Source organism: Perognathus longimembris, chromosome 17 (assembly GCF_023159225.1).
Source record: "Perognathus longimembris pacificus isolate PPM17 chromosome 17, ASM2315922v1, whole genome shotgun sequence".
Classification (NCBI taxonomy): domain Eukaryota; kingdom Metazoa; phylum Chordata; class Mammalia; order Rodentia; family Heteromyidae; genus Perognathus; species Perognathus longimembris.
Window position 1 is genome coordinate 37,105,010 of NC_063177.1, and position 20,909 is coordinate 37,125,918.

Genomic DNA, 20,909 nt, shown 5'->3' on the forward strand with positions numbered 1-20,909 from the left:
CCAGTCTGGTTAGAACTGTGATCCTCAGATCTCATCCTCCTGCATAGCTAGGATTACAGGTGTGAGTGAGCCACTGGTGCCCAGCTCAGAAACCATGGTTTTGCATTTACCAACCTAGAGCTAGTTTCTTAGAGGTGGAACCTAGAACAATCATAACTCTCTGGGAGAAAACTTAAGTTTCATCTGAAACCTGGGGAATTCAGGTTTGAGAGAATAAGAGGAACAACAATCATAAACATCACCATTGCCTATGAACACCATGTTCCTGGGTAAATAGTCAAAGGCCCTCTCTGGTGTTCCTTGTCTCATGTCTTATGTCGCCTGTCATTTTCCTTTGCAGGTTGCAGCAACAGGGATAGCCCCTGAGGAATTCAGTGATGTCCATCATTCATCTTGCATCCAGAGTCTAACAAATACAGTCTCTTCCACAGAACCTGGAACCAGGTAGGAACTTAAGGCCAATCAGAGGCCATTTACTTGCTTTTCTATGGGGTATAAACTTAACCTCCTGTGGAAGTATCTCATACCCAAAGATCTCTGGAGGAGTTTCCTTGATTTTACTTTACCCTGTTCTGGTACCCTGTCCTACCTTCTGGTTTATAAATTCCCCCTTCTGACTAGAGTAGGTGTGCTCCTTGCTAGGCACTCGCTGTCATTTATTTCATTTCTAGTTTTTCTTCTCGGCCAGCCATGTAATGAGTACTTATTCACAGTAGGATGCTGATATACTTACTTGGTTGCAGTCTTTATCTCTGGGATAGCTGTTCCACCACCCATCATAAACAAAACACATCTTATTTTCCCCAAAAGATAATTTTTGCTAGTTCTGAGACTTGAACTCAGGGCCTGGATGCTGTCCCTGAGCTTTTCTGGTAACATATAGTGCTCTACCACTTGAACCACAGCCCCACTTCTAGCTTTTTGGTGGTTAGTTGGAGATAAGAGTCTAACAGGGGGCTGGGAATATGGCCTAGTGGTACAGTGCTTGCCTCACATACATGAAGCCCTAGGTTTGATTCCTCAACAGCACATGTATAGAAAAAGCCAGAGTGGCACTGTGGCTCAAGAGGCAGAGTGCTAGCCTTGAGCAAAAAGAAGCCAGGAACAGTGCTCAGGCCCTGAGTTCAAGCCCCAGGACTGGCAAAAAAACAAACAAACAAACAAAAAACCACGAAAAAGCCTGAAGTGGCACTGTGGCTCAGTAGTAGAAAAAAAAAAAAGAAGAAGAAGAAGAAAAGAAGCCAGGGGCAATGCTCAGGCCCTGAGTTCAAGCCCCAGGACTGGGGAGAAAGAGAGAGGAAAATGGACTTTCCTGCCTTGGGCTAGCTTTAAACTGATTGAAGCCTTCTAAGTAGTTATGGTTACAGGCATAAGCCACCAATGCCCAGTTTCAGAATATGATTTTGTATCCTTTTTTCAAGTCAAGATAGGTTAGTACTGTCCCTTTTTATTGTCTCTCCATCTCTTTTGTAGGTTCAGTAAGAGACTCCACCTGTTCAAACACTAGGTGAAGCACCAGACATACAGGCCTGCTGCCTACTTCCTCTGTCTCCAATACCTGGAGCCAGCATCCTACCTTCCTTATCTGATAGTAGGAATGCTTCTCTTCCTGACCCAAGTCAGGCCATATTTTCTCTGTGAATATTTCTTTTCTTTGTTTTATAGAGAGCAAAGCTTTCTATTTTGCACAGTCTGGTCCCAAACTCCTGAGCTCAAGTGATCTGCCTGCTTGCCTCAGCCTCCCAAGTACCTGGAACTATGTCTAACTTTTCTGGGACTGCTACTACTACTACCTACTACTAATACTATTACCTCCTCCTCCTCCTTTCTTCTTCTTTGTCTGTCTTCTTTCTTCTTTGTTCTATGGTTTGAATTACAGGCCTTGTGCTTGCTTGGCTTGCTTGGTCTACCACTTGAGTTACTCCTCCAGCCTTGTTTTTTTTTTTTGGCTGGTTATTTTGGAGATGAATTTTACGAGCATTTCTCTCCAGGTTAGCTTTGAACTATGATCCTCTGGGTCTTAGCCTCCTGAGTATCTAGGATTATTGGGGTGATGCCAGGATTCTTGAGACTATTTCTTTTTTTTTTTTTTCAGGCCTTGGTGACTAAGCTCTTTGTCATGGAACTTTTTAAGTCCTAATCTTTTAGACAGTCCCCTTTGGTGACATTTCCCTCATTTGGTGGATATGAAAAGGGACCAGTAAACATCTAGTGTCTGATACTTGTGTGGAAAGGTTTAAAGACAGCCCTCTTGGAAGCTTGGAGTCTAAGGGCCAGTTGTGTATCCTGGGAGAATACCTGGATCTTTTGAGGGAAAGGTGTTTTCATCTGATGTCTGTTCCCTTGGGCCAGGATCTTAAGCTCTGATAATCTGTCTGTCCCAATTCATTCCCAAATCTACCCAAGGAAGGGAGAACAGTTGGCTGTAGGGATGGAATCAGCCACTACAATAAGAGAGAGAATTAATTTAAAAAGTTAGTCAAAGGTAGAATCAAAGGGGAGTTGGCTCTTTTCTGCAGCCTGTGAATAGTTGGGGGAGGGGGAAGTGGACATGGTTCTGAATGCTAGAGATGACATCACCTTATTCTCTTGGCCTTCTCTCTGAGCAGTGCCTCTATGATTCCTGCAGTTCAAACAGCACAAACAACAGATCCAAATAAGAGCCTACTCTTGAATAAGATGCTGCCTCTCCTGATAGGCAGATGTTTTGAGTAAAAAGTGGAGCAGGTGGGAGAAAATGGGTACGAATGATAAGGCAGATGTTAGAGAGCAGGAAATATGCCTGGAAATAGTCAAGTAGTACTGTGCATGAAGTTCCCTGATGGCACCGAGAGCACCAGCATTTATAACTGCTACCTGTCAGCCATGTGGGCTGATCCTCAAAGCAGCCTAGCTAGTGGTACTTGGAGTTAGTTCTGTTTGCTGCCACAAGAGGGCACTGCCGGCCAATTAAAACTCAAGCCTCTTAGTAGACAGTTTGGATGAGGACACCTTTTACCCAGGACTGGGGTCAGAAACACTCCCAGAGAACCCCTAGCTGGTCCCAGAAGGATAACCGGTACCACCTGTTCTTCCTTTAAATGGCCTGATATACTAAACATATCCCCCTTGGCCTGCTTTCTCAGTAGACTCCAGCTAGGATTGGAAGCCCCAGCTCTAAGCATTGAACACTACACACAGGTGCTCTCTCCCTTATGTGGCAGGCTCTGGCTATCCACACCATTGTCCTATTGCCTCCATGACAGTCACTTTCTATCTAAGAGGGTGAGAGTGTCTATAGAAAACAATTCCTTTACAAATATTTTAAGGAAAGTATCTTCATTACTGAGAAATCTGGGGGACTAAAGACTGGGAAAGTGAGTCACTCTCATCATCTCCTCTAGCACAGACCTAGAGAAGTCCAGGCAATCGAGTAGATATGTCTAGTGCATGTTTGCAGCCTAAGTGGCTGGAGCACACCCCAGTATACTCCAGGACTCTGAACCATAAAAGGTATCCAAAAACAAGATGGAGAGCTGATTTGTCCCATGAACTTCATATCTACCCTTCACTGTGTCAAGGCATTGTGGGGGATGCCAAATGGCGAGGGGCCCCTGTGGGCCTGAAGACTCCATTATTGACCCTCAGTCTCCATGGAGCCCTTCCCAGCTAAACATTCTCGGGGAGATGACAGAGGTCCCCCAGCCCTGCCCCCATGCCTGAAGGCCCCTCCCCAGGAGGACAGCTTGATTAAACAGTCGGTGCTGCTGGAATTACTGCACAGCTGGTGCTCCCCCCAACACCCCGAGCAGAGCAGCAGCGCAGATTAAAATCTCCAATTAGCGTTAAAGTGAAGTGAGGAGGTGCTGAGGCTGCCAAGGAGGCCAGGCAGGGGCTCTGGGTCGGCACCCCCATTCCTGTCTGGTTCTGAGTGCCACCTTTAGCCATTCCTTCTTTGCTAGCTTCTTTCCAGCAGCACTCAGTACCCGTTAACCTTGCATGACTTTTGGGGCCAGAGAGCTTGTTGGGGGCAGGTGCTTTACCTGGCAAAATGTGTGGAGGGGATTGAGAGTGGTCAATGCTTATGAAGAGAGATGTCCTACACAAAACCTACCAGTCAGCCAGCCAAGGTGATTTCACACTACTGCTACTGCTGTTTGCCTAGAGAAAGGACAAATGGGACAGGCTCCTCCAGTGACATGGTGCCTACATGAACACCCATCTCCGTATTTTATCCTATCTGACCCATCTGCTCCCATGCAAATTATGACTCCTTCCTTCTTCCTTCCTCTCCTCACAACTTTCCCGTAGGCAAGGGTACAGAGAACCAGACTTGGGAGACTTGCCATGCCCTGCCACCTGGGTTCCAGCCACCTCCTCATTATCTTCCCAGTTTAGGAAAGAGCAGAGATATGCCACGAATAGAGGTCTCAGACCTTTCCCACCCCTGAACATCACACCCACTCCTAAGGCCCCTCTGCCATTTACACTTCTGCCCCTCACCAACTAAGCCCAGAAACAGGATAGCACAGCTAATCCCACTCTCTGGTTGCCCTGTGCCCCTTTAAGGAAATGGAGGTGGGTACCCAGCTGACTGAACCTACTCACACCTCCAGAAATTAGACACTAGGGCACAGTGCCACCCTCCCAGGCTGGCACATGCTACCCTGGCAGAGGTTCAAATAGCCCCCTGTCAGTCCCCACTCCCAACCCCCACCTCTATGTCTTCCTCTACTTGCTCTCCCTCCTTTTTTTTCTTTTTTTTTCTCAGCTCAAAGCACAGCTGAGCCTTAAAAGGGGGGTTGGGGGTGGAGAGACCAAGCTGGGGGCGGGGGGTAGGGGGTGGAGAGCTCCAATAGCACGTTTTCACCTGCCATTTAATTGGATGTATTTTTAATTAATGGGACCTCAGGGACCAACATGAGACAATCTGATCTCTGAATAGGGGCAGGGGAGGGATTGGATAAGGGAGGAGGATTGGGCCACTGGGTGCGGTTACCAGGAACCCAGGCCCATCAATCACTGGCCACTTTGCGTTCTGGCATGGAGAATAGTGAGGTGGAGGAAGAAGGGAGGTGTTGGGGAGATGTGCCAGGATTTTTCCCCAACTGCCAAGACTTCCAAAAGGATGGAACTGTGCTGGTTGACTCAGGTCTGAAGCCCAAAGTTGCAGCCAAAATAGGAGGTAAAGCTGTTTTTTGGTTTGGTTTGGTTTGGTTCTGCTCCTGGGATTTTTGTCTAGTTGGGGTTATCCCGGAGAGTGTTGTAAAATTATGAAAGTTGGGAATAGAGCTTTGTGGTCCCTGAAAAGAGGATAAGAACTACTAGGAACCATGGGTCCAGAGACTAGTAAGGAAAGGCAGAGTTTTGAGATATTTCTGTATGTTTTGATATGAAATAAGTGCTGTGGGGGGGAAAAGGGGAGGTGGAAAGAAGAGCCATGTTCTCACCATGGGGTTTTAAGCCTGTGATGTGAATCTGAATTGTGTTGTCTGTCTTTGCTTTCCATGGGATATATCCTTACAATAAGATTTCTATTTGTCATTAAAAAAAAAGATATCTCAAGGAAATAAGTGTTGTGGAGGAGACATGCAAAAATGGCATGCAAGCTGGGCACCATTGGCTCATACCTATAATCCTACCTACTCAGGAGGCCGAAATCTGAGGAATAGAGGTTTGAAACCAGCCCCAGCAGGAAAGTTTCTCCGGTTAATCACCAAAAAGCCAAAAGTGGAGCTATAGTTCATATGATAGAGTGCTAGCCCTGAGCCAAAAAAAAAAAAAAAAAAGAAAAAGGGGGAAAAACAAACAACCATTCAGGGACAGCACCCAGACCCTAAGTTCAAGTCCCAGGACTGGCACCAAAAAACAAAAAAAAAAGGCATGCAAATGTTAAGTTTAGTGCCTTAGGACTGAGTCATAGGATGTTACTATTCCAAGGAAGGGAACTTGCAGCTCATATTTCCTGACCCCTTCATTTTACAGATGAGGAGACCATGACCCAGAGAGAGGAATTCAATGGAATCCTGTCCTGGAGTTGCTTTGTGTTTCTGTATTTGGAGAGCTCCTGGGAGCACAAGGCAAAGAAAGGTAGGTAGGTGAGGAAGGAGGAAAATCAAATTAAAAAAATAAGCAAGCTATTTCCTCCATTTCCTGAAAGTGTTACATCTCTGTTCCTGAGTCTTGGAAGTCAAGTAGTCTATGGGGGAATCATTGGGGAAACATTTCTTTTGTGCTGTTTGTTTTAGAAGTCATCTCCATTCCTTTATTACAGCCCTCACCCTATAGAATTTTACCATGACTTTAAACTACTCCAACTCCTTAACCAAGAGCTAAATCCTCCAATCAAGACTAAATGTTGAGCTAAAAAAAAAAAAGTCTTACCACAGGGTTTCTTCAATATGTCATAATGAGGCCATGTGCCAGTAGCTCATTTCTATAAAGCTAGCTACTCGGGAGCTTAAGAGCTAAGGATCCCAATTCGAAGCCAGCTAGGGCAGAAAACTCCATGAGACTCATCTCCATTTAACTATCCCCAAAAAGCTAGAAGCTTTTGACTCAAAGTAGTAGAGCACTGGCCTTGAGCAAAAAAGCTTAGCCAAAATGTCCAAGTTCAAGCCCCTGGACCTGAAAAACAAACAAACAAAAAACAGGGATGGGCTTGGAATGTCACTTAGTGGTAGAGTGCTTGCCTAGCATGCATGAAGCCCTGGGTTCGATTCCTCAGTACCACGTAAACAGAAGAAGCCAGAAGTGGTGCTGTGGCTCAAGAGGTAGAGTACTAGTCTTGAGCAAAGGAAACTCAAGAACAGTGCCTAGGCCCTAAGCTCAAGCCCCAGGTCTGGCAAACAAACAAACAAAAGAACAGACATAGGAATGGGCTGGGAATGTGGCATAGAGTGCTTGCTAGCATGTATGAAGCCCTGGGTTCAATTCCTCAGTACTACATAAACAAAAAAAAGAAGTGGTACTATGGCTCAAGTGGTAGAGTGCTAGCCTTGAGCAAAAGCAGCTTAGGGACAGTGCCCAGGCCCTGAGTTCAAGAACCAGGACTGACAAAAGAAAAAATAGGGAGACAAAAAGTATAGTGAGGAATGATTTTATATCTCAGAATACAAATTCCAGGCCCTGAAGACTGAATTAGAAATGCTGCTGAATTCAACATTATTAGCTGGGCGCTAGTGGCTCATGCCTATAATCCTAACTACTCTGGAGGCAAAGATCTGGGGATCTCAGTTCAAAGCCAGCCCAAAGCAGGAAAATTCCTGAAACTCTTTATCTTCAATTAAGCACACACACACACACACACACACACACACACACACACACACACACACACACACACACACACACAAAGTGGTAAAGCAGTAGCTTTAAGCAAAAAATCTAAGGGATGTGTCCCAGTATCCAGTGTCCCAAAACCAGAGAGAGAAAGAGACAGAGAAAAGAGAGAGACAGAGATAGGAAAGAAGGAACGAGAGAGAGAGAGAGAGAGAGAGAGAGAGAGAGAGAGAGAGAGAGAGAGAACAAGTTCACAAGCTCACAAACTTGCTGCTACTGAAAAGAAAGAAACCGGGGTTGGAAGTGTGATTCAGTTGGTAGAGTACTAGCCAATGAGTAGAAGTGTCAGGTACTGAGTTCAAGGCCTGGTCAGAGAACAAAGGAAAAGAAAAGGAAAGGGAAGGAAAAATTCAACTTTCTAGTTCTGTATTTCCTGAGGCTATGTTAGGGTGTGGGCTAAGTTAGGCTACAGATCTTAGAATGCACTACCAGTAGAAAACTGTCTGGCTCTCCAGGCCTCCTGCCTCTATAATTATCTTCTCCTCTACCTTAATACTCTATTTTTACCTCCAGGGCCCAGAGGAAGAATAGGAACTGTCTCAGCAAATGCCCCAGCCTCACCTTGCCCTGTCTTTAAACTCTCAGAATTTGCCCATTGGCTGTCTGATCCTTGGCCTTCTCTACACATGCTCCCCAACCCAACCCTGGACCCTCTGGAAACCCAAGGGCCCATGTCTAGAAGGTTCTAGAGCTGGTTAATGTAGAGAGAACTGTACCAGGATCTGGAAAGGAAGGTTCTTTGGTCAGAGAGAGAAGATAGAAGTGATAGTTGGGAACTGAGGCCTCTGGACCTACCTGTGGGGCTGGCTATTGAACATAGAACAGGGCATCAAAGTGAGTATTATTTAGGGAATTTGTTTGTTTGATTTTATTGGTCATGAGGCTTGAACTTGGGGCCTGGACACTGTCCCTGAGCTCTTTTGCTCAAGGCTAGTGCTCTACCACTTTGAGCCACAGCCACTTCCAGTTTTCTGGTAGTTAATTGGAGATGAGAGTCTCAGGAGGCCATGCCTGGTGGCTCAGGCCTGTAATCCTAGCTACTCAGGAGGCTGAGATCTGAGGATCCTTGTTCCAAACCACCCAAGGCAGAAAAGTCTATGAAACTCTTATCTCCAATTAACCACCAGTAAGCCAGAATTGGCACTGTGGCTCAATGTGGTAGAGTGCTAGCCTTGAGTGAAAGAGCTTAGGGACAGTGCCTAGGCTCTGAGTTCAAGCCCCATGACTGACCAAAAAAAAAAGAATCTCACAGACTTTCCTGCCTGGGATGGCTTGGAACAAAGATCCTCAGATCTCAGCTTCCTGAGTAGGTAGGATTACAGGCGTTAGCCATCAACACTCCTCTTATTTAAGGAATTTCTTAGGGACTTGATATTTACAGAGCTATTTTCACTCTGGAATGCAGCATAGAAGAACACACAACAAAGAAAGAAACTATTCCACTGTAAAAAAAAATTTTTAAAGCCTTCCCAACATCTCGCTCACTTTTACTTTATTTATTTGTTTGTTTATTTATTTAGTGCTGGCTCTGGGGCTTGAACTCAGCTCCTAGTTGCTGTCCCTGAGCTTTTTTGCTTAATGCTAGTGCTCTCCCACTTGAACCATAGCTACACTTTAGGCTTTTTGGTAGTTACTTGGAGATAAAGAGTCTCATGAGCTTTCCTGCCTGGGCTGGCTTCAAACTGCAATCCTCAGCTCTTAGCCTCTTGGGTATATAGGATTACAGGCATGAGCCACTGGAGCCTGATTCTTATTTAACTTTATACTCAGGACCTCCACTTACTGGGAAGGGACTCTTACCTCTGAGCCATGCCTCCAGCCTTGCTTTTTTATTTTTTTTTGCTGGTTAACTTTGACGTAGGGTCTTGCTGCTTTCTTCTTGGACATAACCTGGGTGAGATCCATCTATGTTAGGCTTCCTGTTGTAGCTAGAATAATAGCTAATACCAGCTCTCCTCTGGGAAGGGAGTCTCAAACTTTTATTCCTGGCTAACCTCGAATTATGATCCTCCCATTTCAACCTCTCAAGTAGATATGATTATAGGCACAAGGGGTTGGAAGCATGGCTCTGTTGGTAGAGTGCTAGCCAATGAATGAAAGCATCAGGTACTGAGTTTGAGTCCTAGTCTTGGACCTTAAAAAAAAAAAGGAGGTCTGGGGATATAGCCTAGTGGCAAGAGCGCTTGCCTGGTATACATGAAGCCCTGGGTTCAATTCCCCAGCAACACATATACAGAAAATGGCCAGAAGTGGCGCTATGACTCAAGTGGCAGAGTGCTAGCCTTGAGCAAAAAGAAGCCAGGGACAGTGCTCAGGCCCTGAGTCCAAGGCCCAGGACTGGCCAAAAAAAAAAAAGGATGAAAAGAAAAGGTTATAGGCATGAGCCACTGGTACCCAGGCTTTTGTTCCCATTTGTCTACTCCTACTCCAGTATATTGGGGCATATGTGAAAAGAAATGAAAGGTCCTTAAAGCATGCTATTTCAGAGACAGTATATGGATTCTCCATGTCTCACCGAGGAACAGAGATTCCCTCCCTGTAACCAGACCAGGCCTGCTTCACACCCCAACGGGTTAGCTGAGGCTGTCTCCTCTATGGTCTGGAGTCTGAGCTGAGAGCCTGTTCTGGAGTCTAGAAAAAGCCCAGAGCCTTTTGAAAAAGGGGAGTTTGAAGTACATGGAAGGCAGAGATAGCAATATCTAAAATTCCCTTCTTTTGGGAAAAAAGAGACTAGCCACGATATTCAGCATTGGCTAGGATTTAGCTTTTACTATTTGCTTACTTACTATCTATCTCCTTTTTTTTTTTTTTTTTTGCCAGTCCTGGGCCTTGGACTCAGGGCCTGAGCACTGTCCCTGGCTTCTTTTTTGCTCAAGGCTAGCACTCTGCCACTTGAGCCACAGCGCCACTTCTGGCCATTTTCTGTATATGTGGTGCTGAGGAATCGAACCCAGGGCCTCATGTATACAAGGCAAGCCCTCTTGCCACTAGGCCATATTCCCAGCCCTCTATCTACTTTTTGACTTACTAGCAATACTAGGGTTTGAACCCAGGGCCTGTGCTTGCTAGGTGGGCACAGTTCCAACCCTTCTTGTGCTGGTTATTGTGCTGGGCCTTGCTTCCTGCCCAGATGTGCTCCTGACCTCAATCTGCCTATCTTAGGCTTTCCTGCTATAGCTGAGAAGACAGACATGCACCACTATACCCAGATTCTTCCACTGAGATGAAGTCTTTGGACTTTTCTGCCTAGGCTGGCCTTGAACCAGTCAGCCTCCTAATTACCTAGGATAACAAATGTGTTCCTTCATTACCAAGCTTAGCTTTAACTTTAATGAGACTCCTTTCCTCTTTTTTCTCTCAGTTTTTCTCATTGGCTAGAGAGAGCTCTGAACCTCTCACCTTGACAGTTGGAAGGCTGTTATGCCAGTCCACTCTATATCTCCCAAAGCCATAGAGGAGGGGAAGGAAAGCAGAGAAAGAAGTAGAAAGAGGCAGCAGCACCGTGCTGCCATCAGCACCCAAGAAGGAACCAGCCAGAAAAACCAGCAGTAGATGTCTACCTTGGAAACAGCATCCTTACCCCATCTTCTCCTGCTTCTCCTCACATGCCAACAAGGCAGTGTGCCTGAGTGTGCCAGCTCTCCTGGCTGGTGATCCTGATTCCCATGCAAGCAGCCAGATAGCTACCGCAGCACAGAGCACATGCTGGGATCTCTTGCACTCATTTGCTCACTCATCTCAATATGTCTGTGTTGCAGATTCCTAGGGATGAAAGAGAGGATGTGGCCTTGCGGGCTAGAAGGTGGTAGGTTCTAAGGCTCTTTGAGGTACATATTTGTCTGGCTGGAAAAGGTACAGGGAGAAGGCTTCATGCAGTTCCACAAAGTCTAAGTTTGGGTGATTCACAGCAATGGGGGTGGCTCATGAAAATAACAGAAGAAAATGGGGTTGGGGGAGGTTCTAGGCCTTGCCTTAGGTCTCACTTAGAGCTCTGTGATTCAGTCTCTCATCTAGATTAGGGTGGGTCTTGGTTGTGAAGAGAGAGAAATGGGAGAGAAGAGAGCAGGAGATACTAAGCTTTCCCATGAGGAAAGGTTGGGAAAGGCCAGTTATTCCTGCCCTACTGACCCCATGCATGAGCTGCACAGGGTACTGAGTATCAATATGTGCTGAGACATTCTAAGAACCCTGGATTCCTTCCAGAAGAAAGGCTTTCCACTTGAGCACAGCTGTTCCTTCACTTGCCAGCCTAGAACCGTGGGTATTCAGCTACCACCAATTTTTTAGGTTTTTGTTGTTTTGTTTTGTTTTGCTTTTTGAGATAGGGTCTCATTATATAGCCTAGGCTGGTCTCAATCTCCATATTCTTTTTTTTTTTTTTGCCAGTCCTGGGCCTTGGACTCAGGGCCTGAGCACTGTCCCTGGCTTCTTCCCGCTCAAGGCTAGCACTCTGCCACTTGAGCCACAGCGCCGCTTCTGGCCGTTTTTCTGTATATGTGGTGCTGGGGAATCGAACCTAGGGCCTCGTGTATCCGAGGCAGGCACTCTTGCCACTAGGCCATATCCCCAGCCCAATCTCCATATTCTTCTACCTCAGCCTCTCAAGTGCTGAGATTACAAGCATATACCAACACACCTGGCACTCAAAATTAAAAAAAAAAAAACTAGAATAAAACCACTACTACAAGACCAGACTGGGGAGAACTGCCACCTGTTCTCAGTATCTCCTCTGTAGAAACAGAGGAACAGCTAGGGATGCTTAGCTTAGCTGAACAGGCTATTGATACAGGCTGGGAAGCACATGTAGAACCACAATCGTCAAAAGTTCTGATGCTGGGGCTGGGGATATAGCCTAGTGGCAAGAGTGCCTGCCTGTAATCCTCATTACTCAGGAGTTCGAGATCTAAGGATCACAGAAGCCTGCCCTGGTGGGAAAGTTCATGAGACTCTTATCTCCAATTAACCACCCAAAAGCTGGAAGTAGAGCTGTGGCTAAGTGGTAGAATGCTATCTTTGAGCAAAAGAAGCTCAGGGACAGGGCTCAGGCCCTGAGTTCAAGCCCTATACCAACAACAACAACAAAAAAAAGTAGTCCAGTGAAGGGAGATCCTGGATACACCAGAAGGGGTTTAGGAAGGTATGTGGAGTTTAGTCATAGGAAAGACAAAAGAAACACTCCTTTATACCACATGTTCCTTGATTCTCCTCTTACTCAAACCCCTTTTCTTTCATTGCCTATCAGCCTGACTCCATTCCTGCCTATCTCATCCCTTCCAGTCTGAGAGGACAAGATGCCCTGTTTTCCCTGCACTTTTTTTTTTAATAAATCAAAGAGGTTTTTTTTTGTTTTGTTTTGCCAGTCCTGGGCCTTGGACTCAGGACCTGAGCACTGTCCCTGGCTTCTTTTTGCTTAAGGCTAGCACTCTGCCACTTGAGCCACAGTACCACTTCTGGCTGTTTTCTATATATGTGGTGCTGGGGAATCGAACCCAGGGCTTCATGTATATAAGGCAAGCACTCTTGCCACTAGGCCATATTCCCAGCCCTTTTCCATGCACTTTTCTCTGTCTCACTCTTTTTCTCTTTTCCTAGTTCCCAGCTGAGAGCTACCTGCATTTGAATTCTTTCCATCAGTGAATGCCATCATGGTCTGAACCTAGGACCCGGAGCTGCTGCTGACCTACGAATGCCTTTGTGGTGGAAGGGACTTATCAGTTCTCAAATCAGTCCTTCCCCACAAATATACTCAGACCAGTGCTGATGTCCACTGGCATCAAGGGCCCTGCCCTGGAACAGAGAGCAGTCCTAGAGGTGCATTGGGCCCTGGCCCTAAATGTATATATACCTGTGCATTGGGCACACTGCTTTATTAGTGTTATTTCAGCATTGTGATGCAGGGAGAGTAAGTGTAACAGCTGCTCCTTGCTTGCAGTGTTTATTGTTACCTAGAGACAACCTCCTGGCTTTTTCCCAGCTCCCCCTCCCCCTCCAGCCCAACCCCCTCCCTGCCAACAATCCTGCTCTTCCAACACTGGTGGGAAATTTATAGCTTGCCCATACCATGCCTTAACTCTCTCCTGTCCATAGGGTAGGATGACCAAGGGAACCAAAGTGAGCAGTGGGCACACTTGGGCCCTGGCATAAAGAACAATGAGTGGAGGAGAGAGGGATGAATGATACATATCATTTTATGCTATATGTCCAATCTCAAACTCCACTTGCCCTCCTGGCTATGATGTGGAGAGAAAAGAAGAAAGAGCTTTGGACTTGGCCTTGAGATCTCAGAAGAGTTCCTTTGGACCTAGAATTAGGACACAATATCCTCCTGATAAAACTATTCCATTGGGCATCTCTAAGCCCCTAGTTACATTGTCTGGACCTGAGCAAGGTAGAACTAAAATGGAAGGGAAATACAGAATGGCAGAATTCTGAGACTTTGTGTGAGAGAGGTAGATATAGAGATGTCACATAGAGACAAGAGGCTCTAGCTTGAGAAATGCTGGCCAAACCAGCATCTGCAGCTGAGTAGATATTAAACATGAAGCCTGCTGCAGAGTCTAGTGGGGGAAAATTCGCACCTTAACTTCATCTTGAGCCAAGCAACTAAGACCCCAAAAGACTCCAGCTATTCTCTAAGCTGCCCTTCTTGGTCTTTTTGGGGTACTCCTTTCTTCTTGGTTTCATTGTCTCCTGCCATGTATTTTGGTTTGATATAATACCTAGGGCAGATCCAACAGACCAAGAAGATTAAAGCCTATCCTAGTCATACTCTTAATAGTGTTGGTTTGGGCACCACTGGCTGATGCCTGTAATCCTAGCTACTCAGGAGACTGAGATCTGGAGGATCACGGTTCAAAGCCAATGTGGGCAGAAAAGTCCCTGTGAGATTCTTACCTCCAATTAACCACTCAAAAACCAGAAGGGGGCTGGGAATATGGCCTAGTGGCAAGAGTGCTTGCTTCGTATACATGAAGCCCTGAGTTCAATTCCCCAGCACCACATATTAGTGGTTAGCCAGAACTAACCACTGGAGGAGGGAAAGAAAACAAGAATCTGGTTTTATTTTGTTTTGCTTTTTTAACTTAATTTTATTGTATTGTAAGGGTGATGTCAGAGGGGTTACAGTTACCTAAATAAGGTAATGTGTGCATATCTTGTCGATAATTGTAAGCTCCTTCTTGGTTTTTTTTCCCCATTTTTCCCCTCCTTTGACTCTTCTACCCCTGAGTTGTAAAGTTCAGTTCCACATAGTGTCTTGTTTTGTTAACCCATATGCAGAATCCTACATTTGAAAATTATTTCAGTAAAATACAGCTATTAAGAAATTTAAAAAAAAAAAAAAACAGCCAGAAGTGGCGCTGTGGCTCAAGTGGTAGAGTGCTAGCCTTGAGCAAAAAGAAGCCAGGGATAGTGCTCAGGCTCTGAGTCCAAGCTCCAGGACTGGCAAAAAAAAAAACAACAAAAAAAAAACAAAAAACAAAAAACAGAGGGGGGCTGGGAATATGGCCTAGTGGCAAGAGTGCTTGCCTCCTACACATGAAGCTCTCAGTTCGATTCCCCAGCACCACATATATGGAAAACGGCCAGAAGGGGCACTGTGGCTCAGGTGGCAGAGTGCTAGCTTTGAATGGGAAGAAGCCAGGGATGGTGCTCAGGCCCTGAGTCCAAGGCCCAGGACTGGCAAAAAAAAAAACAAGACAGAAGGGAGAAGTGGCACTGTGGCCCAAGTCTCAGCCACTTTCCACACACCACACTCCTCACTGGTCCTTTGAAATGCAGTATGTGTAATGGTAAGATCACAAGTTTCAGAGGCAGACAACCCTGGTTTCCAGTGCCAACCTTGGTAAGTCACTCAACTTCTTTGAGCCCTAGATTTCTTGTCTGTGAAACAAAGATAAGCTACTCCTTTCCTTACAGTTGTGAGAATTTTATCAAATAATTAAAGCCTGATCCTCAGGTCTCAGCAGTGCTTGATGCAGTATAATACTTGTTTGAGGGTTTTTTGTTGGCAGTTCTTGGGTTTAAACTCACAAATGCTAGGCAGGCACTCTACCACTTGAATCATATCTCCATCCCTTTACCTGTGGTTATTTTTGTGATAGAATCTCCTTTTTTGCCCAGGCCAGCCTGGACTGTGATCCTCACATTTTATACTTTCCATTGTAACTGGGATGATAAGCATGAGACACCATACCCAGCTTTTTTCTGCTGATAAGAGGTCTTATGACCTTTTCCTTCAGGCTCTTCTCAAATTTTGGTCCTTTTGAGTAGCTAGGATTACAGGTATGGGCCACCATGCCCAATAGAATAATACTTGTTTTTATGGAGGAGGCTCTAAATCTCTGCCTCCTGAGTTGCTATAATTACAGGCATGAGCCACCAGCACCTGGCAAACTTCTTTCTTCTTTCCTGTCTCTTTCTTCTCCCCTCCCTCCCTCCCTCCTTTCCCCCCCCCCCTTTCCCTCCCCTGCCCGCCTGACTGACCTGGAGCTTGAATCAGAGCCTGAGCACTGTCCCTGAGATTATTTTGCTAAAGGCTAACTCTCTACCACTTGAACCACAGCTCCACTTTCAGGTTTTTTGTTTTTTGCCAGTCCCGAGGCTTGAACTCAGGTCCTGAGCACTGTCCCTGGCTTCTTTTTACTCAAGGCCAGCTTTCTACCACTTGAGCCACAATGCCACCTCTGGTTTTCTGGTGGTTAATTGGAGATAAGAGTCTCACAGACTTTCCTGCCAGGCTGGCTTTGAACTTTGATCCTCAGATCTCAGCCTCCTGAGTAGCTAAGGATTACAGGTGTGAGACACCAGCTCCTGACAGTGCTTGTCTTTCTTTCCTTCCTTCCTTCCTTCCTTCCTTCCTTCCTTCCTTCCTTCCTTCCTTCTTTCCTTCCTCTCTCTCTTTCTCTCTCTCTCGCTCTCTGTCTCTCCCTCTTTCTCCCTCTCCCCTCCCCTCCATGAGAGAGGGCTCTTCATGCATGCTAGGTAAGTACTCTACCATTAAGCCACATTCCCAGCCCACTTTCTTTCTTTCATTTTTGTCAGTTGTGGGGCTTGAACACATGTGGGAGCTGTCCCTGAGCTTGTTTGCTCAAGGCTAGTGCTCTACCACTTTGAGCACAGCAACACTTCTGGTTTTCTGGTGATTAATTGGAGATAAAAGTCTCATGGACTTTCCTGCCTGGGCTGGCTTTGAACCTCAATTCTTAGATTTGAGCCTCCTAAGCAGCTAGGATTACATGCATGAACCACCAGGACCCATCTATTTATTTCATTTTTAATAGTTTCAAGAAGTAGAATTACTTAGTCAACTGATACAAATAGCCTTCTCTCCATGGTTATCATTTCATTGGCATACCCTAATGAGAATAATATATATATTAATCTTTCTTTTGGGAATTCCCATCATGAATACAAAGAAAAGCTTCTTTTCTCTCCTGTATGTCCTGTAGATACGTAGCTCTTTTTTTTTTTTTTGAAATCTTTTTTTTTTTTTGGCCAGTCCTGGGCCTTGGACTCAGGGCCTGAGCACTGTCCCTGGCTTCTTCCCGCTCAAGGCTAGCACTCTGCCACTTGAGCCACAGCGCCGCTTCTGGCCGTTTTCTGTATATGTGGTGCTGGGGAATCGAACCTAGGGCCTTGTGTATCCGAGGCAGGCACTCTTGCCGCTAGGCTATATCCCCAGCCCATACGTAGCTCTTTTTTTTAAAAAAAATGAGGTCATTATAGATTCATATGCAATTTTAAGAAATAATATAGAAAAGGTCCCTTGTACATTTTGATCACTTTTACCAAATGGTAACATTTTATAAAACTATAATATAATATCACAAGACTATTGACAGTGATACAGCCCACCAATTTTATAAAAATTTCTTCAGTTTACTTAATCTTGGGAGGATCCATATTAAGTATTATACTGTTTATTTATTGTTTGTTTGTTTGTTGGTCATGGGGCTTGAACTCTGGGGTGTGGGTGCTGTCCTGAGCTCGTTTTGCTCAAAGCTAGTGCTCTATCTCTTTTTTTTTTTTTTTTTTTGCCAGTCCTGGGGCTTGGACTTAGGGCCTGAGCACTGTCCCTGGCTTCTTCTTGCTCAAGGCTAGCACTCTGCCACTGGAGCCACAGCGCCCCTTCCGGCCATTTTCTGTATATGTGGTGCTGAGGAATGGAACCCAGGGCCTCATGTATACGAGGCAAGCACTCTTGCCACTAGGCCATATCCCCAGCCCCTGCTCTATCTCTTTGAGCCACAGAACCACTTACTGTTTTCTGATGGTTAATTGGAGATAAGAGTTCCGCACACATTCCTGTGCTGGTTGGCTTTGAACCGCAGTCCTCAGATCACAGCCTCCTGAGCCACCAGCACCCAGCTGTTATACAATGTTATTACCTGTATATGTTTGCACATTACAGGCAAGAGTCTTAACAGTTCTGACACCATAAGGAGCCCTCTTTTTTTTTTTTTTTTTTTTTTTTTTTTGCCAATCCTGGGGCTTAAACTCAGGGCCTGAGCACTGTCCCTGGCTTCTTTTTGCTCAAGGCTAGCACTCTACCACTTGAGCCACAGCGCCACTTCCAGCTTTTTCTATATATTTGGTGCTAAGGAATCTAACCCAGGGCTTCATGCATGCAAGGCAAGCACTCTACTGCTAAGACACATTTCCAGCCCCAGAGCCCTCATTTTTTAAAGTAATCACACATATCTTCCTCCACCTACCTCACCTTTCCTTAACCTTTGGCACCACTAAGTCTGTTCTTCTAAAATGTTATTTGGGGCTAGGATGTAGCTCAATGGCAAAGCACTTTTCTAGCAAGTGCAATGTCCTAGGTTTAATCCCCAGTACCAAAAAAATAAAAGAAAAAAAAAACAGTTAAAATTTTGTTATTTCAGAAATGGAAGCAGTCAGTAACCAGTGGCTTGTGCCTGTAATCCTAGCTATTCAGGGAGGTGAGATCTAAGGATTGTGGTTGAAAGCTATCCCAAACAGGAAAGTCCATGAGACTTATCTCCAAGAAGCCAGAAGTAGCTATTTGGCTCTTGGTAGAGCACTACCTTTAGCAAAAAAAGCTCAGGGACAGCACCTAGACCCTGGGTTCAAGCCCAGGATTGGGGCACGCATGCGCGCACACACACACACACACACACACACACACACACTACAAAATGGAACCATATTGTATGGGACTCTGAAAGATTGACTTTTTTCATGCATCATAATTCCCTGAAAATCAGTTCCCTGAAAATTCAAGTTTTTGTGTACTTCGGTAATTCATTCCTTTTATTTATTCCATGGTATGGATATACCACTGTTTAACCAGTCACTTGTTGAAGAATACCTGGGCTGATTCTAGTTTGGGGCTGTTACAAATAAAATTACTATAACACTCAAGCAGATTTCTTTGTGAATGTAAATATTTTTTAAATTGCCAAGTTATGCCAGGCACTGGTGGCTCACACTTGTAACCCTAGCTTTCAGGAAACTGAAATCCAGAAGATAATGGTTTGAAGACTACCTGGGCAGAAAAGCCTATGAAACTCCATCTCCAAAACAAACTCCACTAGCAAAAAATAATAATAATAATAATAATAATAACTGGCTCATGTGTGGAGAGGTGGCTCATGTGTAGAGTGCAGCCAAGCAAGCAAGCTGAATAAGCACAAAAACCTGTGTTCAAACCCAGGTGCTGGCAAAAAAAAAAAAAAGAAGAAGAAGAAATAAATTTTAAAAGAGGACACTGCCAAGATACCTAACAGCAAAGTTCTTTCAGTTTGTACTCAGTAGTAATGGAGGAATAGTGCATTCACTTGGTTGGCTCAATGTTTTATATTCACAGTTATTAAACTTTTATCCCTTTGGGCATGGCATTCCTATTACCTCCCATTTTATAGATGAGAAAATTTTAGGCTCACAGTAGTTTTCCAAGATAATATGCTGTCAAGTGACACCTGATTTCCTCTTCCACCACACTAGACTTAGATAGGAAACCTTTCCACACTTGCCTAAGATTGCTAGCAGAGAGATGTTGGAGGCACATAGAGCATGGGAGCAACTTAGATCCTCACAGCCAACTTGGGTTCATAGATTAAAAGAGCAGCAGTGTTGAAAATCGAGGGACACTATAGTGTGAAATTGTTTCCCTCTTGGCAGAGACAAATATAACTGAAAAGACGAGAGCTTTTGAACAGTCTCCTCAGAGACTTGAGACCTGGAATGGGGAAGAAGGATCTAGCATTTGGATGTCAGTCAGAGGCTGACTGATCAAGGTCCTCCTTGGAAATGTGAAATTAAATGTGTCTCTAAGGTCTGAAGAAATTGAGGCCTGTGACAAGTGAGCTCTCTATTCTGGAGGGGCAAAGGATGTGTGGCACTTTGTTGTTGTTTTCTCTGACAAGGGAACTTCAGGTTTTTTACACATACAGTTTCTTACTCTCACTTTCCCTATCCCTCTCCTCCCTTGGGCAGGCTCAGTGTCTGAGTCATGGTAAAGAGGGGACAAGCAAAGTGGAAGCAAAAAAAAAAAGACGGTCTAATGTTTAGTCCTAATTATCCCTGCTCTTTCCTTCTAGCTAACATCATGGATATTTTGGTCTTGAGAAGCTAGAGAAATCCTTTGACCTGCCCCTCAGCGTCCAGGCACTGGTTGAAATTGACTTGTGGAAACCTAGAGTTAGCCCAAACATGGTAGTTGGTAGAAATGCCAACTTGCAGAAGAAAGGAAAGGTTATTCTAGAGAGCTGCATCTGGCCAAAAGCTACCACATCCTACTTCCTACTGGAGGTGGTTCTTTTATACTTAATGGTGGTCTATTACATTAGCTATACCACTAAAGTAACTAGAGTTATCCATTCGAAGCTTTTGTTTTTTGGTTGGGCATTTTTAGACAAAAAGAGACTCCTCTTTATTGGCTCTTTCTCCTCTTCCCTGCACGGAGATTTCCTGTCTCTTAGAAGTCCTAGATGTGTCTGGGAAGGCAGACCTTTCCATTGGAGTCAGGATGGTGCCTACCTGGGAGATATCAAGATCCCTCTTGTTCCTCTCCTTGCTTGCTCTTCTAGCCCAGGTCTGCCCCACTCCTGGCACCACTCCTTTCCCATTCCTCCTTTCTCTTCTCCTCTATCTCTCAGCAAGTTTTTTATGTGATTACAGGCACTGCATGGTAATTAGTGCTAAACTCATTTGCACAACTACAGTTAATTGGCTACAACAATTAATTAATGTGTTGGAAATTTGGCACTGGAAAAAAAAAAGTTTGTCATCAAAAAAAAAAAAAAAGGGCAAAAAATTGTAGAGTAAGGTACCCATAAAAATCGAGGGCAGGCTTCAAAAGCCCAGCTGGGCCTCCAACTTCAGGCCAGCCTCAGATGCATTTCCCCTCTCAACTTCAACGTATTTTCCTCTTTCATTTTTTTTCTTCATTTTTCTTTTTCTTTTCATTCTCTCTCTCTTTTTTTTTTTTTTTTACAACTTAAGCAAACTCATTTCCCTGATAAAATATAGCATGACTAATGGCTAGAGCATGTAAAAATCATTGGGAAAATGTCCTTGGAAGACGAATGCATTTTCAGCAGAATAATTAACTTAATTAACAA

General features: G+C 44.8%; 1 protein-coding gene across 6 annotated transcripts in view; it reads left to right on the forward strand.

The window, feature by feature from the left end:
- Nucleotides 1-20,909, forward strand: part of Cdk12 (cyclin dependent kinase 12) — a 110,441-nt gene that overhangs the window by 74,847 nt on the left and 14,685 nt on the right. For 3 of the 6 annotated variants that reach the window (XR_007213801.1, XR_007213802.1, XR_007213803.1), the window contains exons 15-16: nucleotides 341-444; nucleotides 5,965-6,069. The gene's annotated coding sequence lies outside the window, so the exon portion shown is untranslated. Of the gene's footprint in view, nucleotides 1-340; nucleotides 445-1,473; nucleotides 1,821-5,960; nucleotides 6,070-20,909 lie in introns of those variants that run through there. The other 3 variants (XR_007213804.1, XR_007213806.1, XR_007213805.1) reach the window with 2 other exon arrangements.